Source organism: Rhinolophus sinicus, chromosome 18, assembly GCF_057876585.1.
Source record: "Rhinolophus sinicus isolate RSI-liver-muscle chromosome 18, RSI-T2T, whole genome shotgun sequence".
NCBI classification, from domain to species: Eukaryota; Metazoa; Chordata; class Mammalia; order Chiroptera; family Rhinolophidae; genus Rhinolophus; species Rhinolophus sinicus.
The window spans coordinates 117,610,764-117,616,966 of NC_142518.1; the positions used below are offsets into that span (position 1 = coordinate 117,610,764).

General features: G+C 42.6%; 1 protein-coding gene and 1 pseudogene across 1 annotated transcript in view; both read left to right on the forward strand.

The window, feature by feature from the left end:
- LOC109438476 (uncharacterized) overlaps nucleotides 1–6,203 on the forward strand; it is a 226,723-nt gene that overhangs the window by 26,876 nt on the left and 193,644 nt on the right. The window lies entirely within an intron of this gene.
- Nucleotides 1,906–6,176, forward strand: LOC148754713 (mitotic spindle assembly checkpoint protein MAD2A pseudogene; annotated as a pseudogene).

The following is a 6,203-nucleotide window of genomic DNA, read 5'->3' on the forward strand; positions in this document are numbered from 1 at the left end:
CCTCTCCCAAGCAGATCAGAAATGTAAACGCAGCCCACAATTGTCAGAGGCCACATAGCTAAACAAAGGAAAAGAAATTGCAAAAGGGGCAGTTTTAACAACACAAGCCTTCCTGTTCAGCCTGGCTCCCCTTTTCCTGCCTCCTGAAAGACTGTGAAGCACAAATGAAAACCTGAGCCCAGTATCCTTAGCAGCAGACAGGAAGACTCCATGCAGGAGCCTCAGAAAACTTGACCTGCCACGTGTGTTCATCTTTTCCTGAATTACCTGTAAATCTCCCATTTTTATATCTAAAATCTAAGAGCCTATTCCCACCCTTGTCTAAATGTCATATTTACCTGATTTCTCCCGTCTTTGGAATTCCAGGTGCGCATGTATTACAATTCCTGGCCTCTGTCTGCAGTTGGGTAGAAGTTAGAAGGGGTGCGAGTCCTTTCTTTTCTGAATAAGATTTGCAGGAAAATATTTTTGAAGCAACTTCTTGTACCTAGGGACTCCAGAGTTTTCTTAATTCTTTTCTCCCAGAGATGTTCATTTTTTCATGTGTCTGTGTCTTGCGTGTCCTTTGTCCTAAGAAGGAACTACCATAGGGACAGAACACGGGCACAGGTTCCCATAAGCCTGTCGTTGGAGACAGCCCCACAGGCTGTGAAGTTAAGCGGTTCTGTCCAGACCGGCGTCTGCGGAAACAAACTTTGCTGTGTGGGTCCCTGTCTAGAAACCGCATGAGGTTTTTCTTTCTTTCTGCTGTGTCCTGGGAGCTTGGGTTTGTGACCGATGGTTCCCACCATCCGCCATGTGCACTTACTCCATTGCACCTGGTGCCCAGTGGGATAAGATTGGGTTCCCAGTGCACCTCTGCCTGGCTGTGCCAGCTCCCAGGGGAGTGTGTCCTGAGGGGCCTCTGCCCATAAGGGCCATCTGTCCCCCCAGCTTTCTAGATCCCGGTCCACAAATTAGTGGGTTTGAGGCTGGATGTGCCTCACATTTTGTGGGATACTTGAGACACCCTGTCCACCCCACCATCCCGACCGCTTGGGTGACAAAGGTCTGTGCTGTCTCTGTCTTTGGGGGTGACCCTTTGGCTCTGGGAGGGCTGCATCCTCTGCACTCTGTGTGGAGGGGCCTCTGGCTTCCTGGCCTGAGCTGTAAGGAGGCTGGTTGGTGTGTCTCACTATTTAGACCTCACTGTCCTTGTACAGACGATGTATCCTGGAATGGGAAACACTTCTACATTTAATTGTGTTATAGAGCTCTTGTGACAACTAGTTGTTTTCTTGGTAAACCATCTTGTGCGTTCTCTAGTTATTACTAATTCTGTTAATTTGTAATGTCTGTGTGAAACCAGTTTGTGTGTGGTAAGATGTTTTGTAGCTCTGTATGGTGTTACTAGTTTGTAATATCTGATCGGGTAGAATACATTAAATGCTTATATAGATTAAATAGAATACAAAGTAACACATATGCTTTTCAGGATCAAATGATCTGGTGAAATATTTGATATTAAAACTGGTTTTAGTTTGGTTTCATCACATAGTCATGTCTTTGAAAGTTATTAACGTAAAAAATATATATATTTAAGTGGGTTTATAAAAATAAGTTTGTCATCTGTGTTACAAAATGTGTCAAGAAAACAGCTTCGGTAATAAGTGATTTTGAAATCTCAAATTTTTAACTAATATATAAAATAGATACAATGACAATAAAAGATATTTAGGTAAACTTTTTAGCAATAATTATATTGTATATACACATTGAAAAGGTTTTTTTACCAGTGTTTGGTAAGTTGAATCTTTGAAGTTTTGTTATCTAAATTAATGATGGATATGTATTGAATGTCTAGACTATTTCCAAATAGAAAATAATGAAACAGTACTGAAGATAGATTTATCAGTTTTTGCTGTTTATTGTAGATGAACTAAATATATTGGTGTATTAGTAAAGACGTCTTCTGCCACATTAAAATTTTTGTATGTGCTATGGGGAATATTATTTCTAGAAATTATTAAATATGTTCATAATTGCATCCATCTCAAGAATCCTGGTATTGCTGCACAATTGCTTACTTTTCACTGCTGATTAAGATGGTCATTTGGATTGTTTAGGCCTCTGCTACTGTGAACAGTGCAGCTGTGGATTTATGTATCAGTTTATCAGTTTTTGTTTGAACATCTGTTAAATTTTTTTTGGGGGGGTCTATTTCTGTAAGTGGATTTGTTGAAACACATGGGAATTTTTTATGGGGTGGACATTCCAAACTGTAGTACCCCGAGGCCACACCATGTTACATTTTCAGAAGGAATGTTTAAGGGTTCTAATTTCTCGACATTGTTGCTGCCATTTGTTTTATTTTTCTCTATTATGGTCATTCTGGTACATGTGAAGGGGGATCACACTGTGGCTGTAATTTGCATTTGCATCAGGACCTAGGATGTGGGACATCTTCCTGTGCCTGTTGACCGTGTGTGTCTAGTGTGGAGAAGGTTCTATTCAGGTCATTTACAAATTTTAGTTGTCTCTTTGTTCATGAGTTTTAAAAATTCTTTACTCTGGATAACAGACTCTTGTCAGGTATATAATATTTTTCCATTCGATGGGCTGCCTCCACTTTCTGGATCGCTCCTTTTGATACACACATGTTTCTAATTTGGAGGATGTCCAATTTACCTATTTGCTGCTGTTGCTTGTATGTGTTATCAAATCTAAAAAAAACATTGCTAATCGAAGGTCACAGAAATGTATCTCCATGTTTTTTTCGAGAATATATACTTTTACCTCCTATATTTAAGCCCTTCATCTATTTCCAGTTAATTTTGTATGTGGTGTGAGGTTAGAGTCCAGTTTCATTTCTCTCCATGTGTGTGGCCAGCTGGGTAGCACATTTGTTGGAAATACCCTTCTTTACACAATTTAATGTTGTCTGCCCTTTATCAAAAATCAATGGATTTTGACCCTTGAACAACAACAAAGAAACCAATGGATTTTAAATCTTTACATTGTACTGCATGTAAGAGATATACAATTAAAATAGTTTATGTTTGGAAAAAAGATCACTGGACTTAGATGACGGGGAGCTGCCGTAAGCCCTGCCATCACCCTGTGAGTGGGCTCGCCTGTCTGTGGATCTGGCAATGGTCCTGCAGGTCTCCCGGGAGTGAGGCACCACCCTGCACGAGCACTGAAACCGTGGCTGAGTTCTTATTTGACATCAACAACGTTATATCAGCGTGGCCTGTATCCACTTGAAAACTTGACTCTAGTGCAGAAATGTGGGCTCACCTTGACTCTAACTACTCATTCAGAGCTCATGAAATACCTAAATAACGTGGGACAACTAAAACTTGGATTATACAAGAGTTCAGTTAGGAAAGTAGTGGCAGTCCTCTCACATATTGAAAGGGTCCTTGAAAGACGGTAATTTGATATTGTGACAAGACTGCCAGAGATGACAGTACACTCAGAGAAAAGGCTCAGAAAGCTCTCCAAGATGAAATCCTTTCTGTGATCAGACAGATCACAGCTACAGTGATATTCCTGTCATTGTCGGAAGTTTCTTGTTCCTTTGACCTCCTGATTTATACAAATATTAGGTTGCGCCTGAAAAATGGGAAGAGACAGGACCACAGTTGATCACCAATTGTGAGCAAGTCTGTCTTCCTGCCTCACTACCACAATCCACAGAGTAAATAGCATGGTGGCCCAGAGAATCCCTGCTAATGACTGTAGATGAGAAGAGAACAATAACGTAATCCTCAAATGTGCTTCTCCTGAAACCCAGTCAACTGTAGTTTATATATTTTATTGCTTAACCGTTATGCGGGGGAGAACTTAACATACTTTCCTGGACCATGAATGATTTTTCCCTTTTTTGGGGGTATCAGTTTGACTTCCAGTGCTGTTGACACAATTTTTTGCAGTGTTCAAAAAAGGGACCCAGCATATTATTTGTCTTGTAATGTCAATTCCTTGAAGGTGGTAACTGTAGATAGAAAAACTTTTGGTATAAACCTAAATTCCTTCTCAAATCATACCTGTTTGTCAAGTAGCTTGATTTGGAATACAGGTAGGGAGTTATTTAAATATGAAACACAACAAAAGAAGTCTGAACACTCAGAATCTTTGTTCATGTCCTAAAATATCTGGTAATACATAAATAACAAAATATTGCTATCATGTCCTTTTGCCATTTATTTCATTTGTATAGTAACCATACTGAAAAATTCTCCAATTGGGTTGTAATTAATATCAGTTACACTTACAAAACTAATATTTCTACTGCTTAAATTCTGGTAATAGAGCACTCTTAAAAATATCTTTCTAGGGGTGGCTGGTTAGCTCAGCTCACTAGATTAGGTTATTAAGGTTATTTGCAGATTTTCCAGAATAGAATAACCAAGATTCCACTCAATGCTATAAGGACTGTTTGGATCACTCTGTTTGTCCAGGACCCTGTGTGTGCAAGCTATTCTGGCCCACGTTGGTAATTTCAGCCTCGGTTCGGACTCAGAACTGCGTTAGAATCAGTGTTAATTTTAAATACCTGTGAAAGGGAGATAATAGTTGTCTCTGCCTCAATTGGAAAATAGGAGTAGTAGGTGAGATGGGACCTGTGAGGGCCTAAAACAGATTTATCTCAAAGAGAATGTAGTCCCAGGGGCCTGGATTCTCATTTTAAGGCTAGTGGGCAGGGAAATGCTCTCTGCTGCCATCTGGTGTGCATTTTGGAATTAACACCCTGTGCAGGTCACCGGGAAAAGTTATTCTCTGCTGCCATCTTGTGTGCATCTTGGGAATAACAACTGAGTGGAGGTCAGGATAAGCTCTTCTTTCCAAAGGCTTCTGAGCCAAGGTGTCAGACCCAGGGCTGTGCCCCAGGTGCAGTCTTCTGTGCCCTGGGAGCTGCCCGCTGGAATGTGGAGTCCTGGAGGTGAAACCAAGCACAGGGCTTGGCACACCTGAATTAACTGCCTTCCTACCTGTCTCTTACCTATGCCGCCTTAGGCCACCCTCCCCTCTTGGCTCCCGAGCATCCCCAGGGCCGCTTTTGAATTAACAGTGCGCCTAGGCAGCCTCTGTAAGTCACCACATCTGGGAGCAGTGGGGTGCAAACCAAAGGTTTATTTTGCTTGTAAAAGAGGCAGCCCATGAGGGCCAGACCAAAAGTAACCCAGGTCTGAGAGCTGAAAGGTTGGGTATGGAAAGACCACAGGGAGGCCAAACGAGTTCCGGGCTCGTGCTGCCTGCACTGCTCAGTCATTAGACCTACTAGGAGCTGGGTCATAGAATAAGCATTTATGATCTGAGCTCCGGTGGTCTAAGAAGGCAGCCGGTTAACACCTCCAAAAACTGCCATAACATTCTCAGACCAGCCTGGCATATTTAAGGGGAAACCTCTGCGTTCTTCCAGAGGCCACCTGATGGTTCCAGGGGTCTGCATGGAGCCTTCCTTCTTGCGATGTTGTTCTCCAATGTGGTCACCAACCAGGGGCAGTGATGAGAGTAACCTGGAAGGAATGCTAGGCCATCAAAGATTGTGATCAGTAAGTACAGGGACACAAGTTTCAGGGTAGTTATGTAAAGCAGGGAACCGGGCATCCTAAGCTCAGGAATTGGGGCAGGACATTTCAAGCCCAAACCGCAGGGAGGGGGGATCGGTCAATTGTTAAGCTCTAGAGCAGGGAGAGGCGAGGCCTATTTCATGGTGGTTCCAACCGGGCCCGGGTTTAAATTTCCCCATCTTATGTTCATTTTATTTATATAAAATCAGTAAGGTTAGATTAGAAACAAATAACTATATTATAAAGACAATTTTTAAATCCAGGGATACGGGTGACAAGGTCTCTCGCTACTTCCTGCTGAGAGGGCATAGTCCTTGCCTCTGGCTAACAGAGAGTTCTCTGCTGTTCAGTTCCAGTGGGGAGGGGACTACAGAGGAAAGGTCCTCTGGTTATTAAGTGGCTACTGGCCTGGCTTGTCATCCTCAGGAGGGATGATGGCCGTGCCTGGCAGATGGCCACCTGGAGATGAAACTGCTGTGTTTCAGACGACACAAACTTGTCTGTTTGAAGAGGAGCTTAAGGTCTTCAGCCGGCTCACAGGACAGGAGTGACCGTCTTCCTTCTGGGGGTATCCTGTGGAGACTTAAATGAAACAGGTTTGATTCAAGGGAAGTGGACCCAGCCACTGACTCCCTGAAGCTCAAC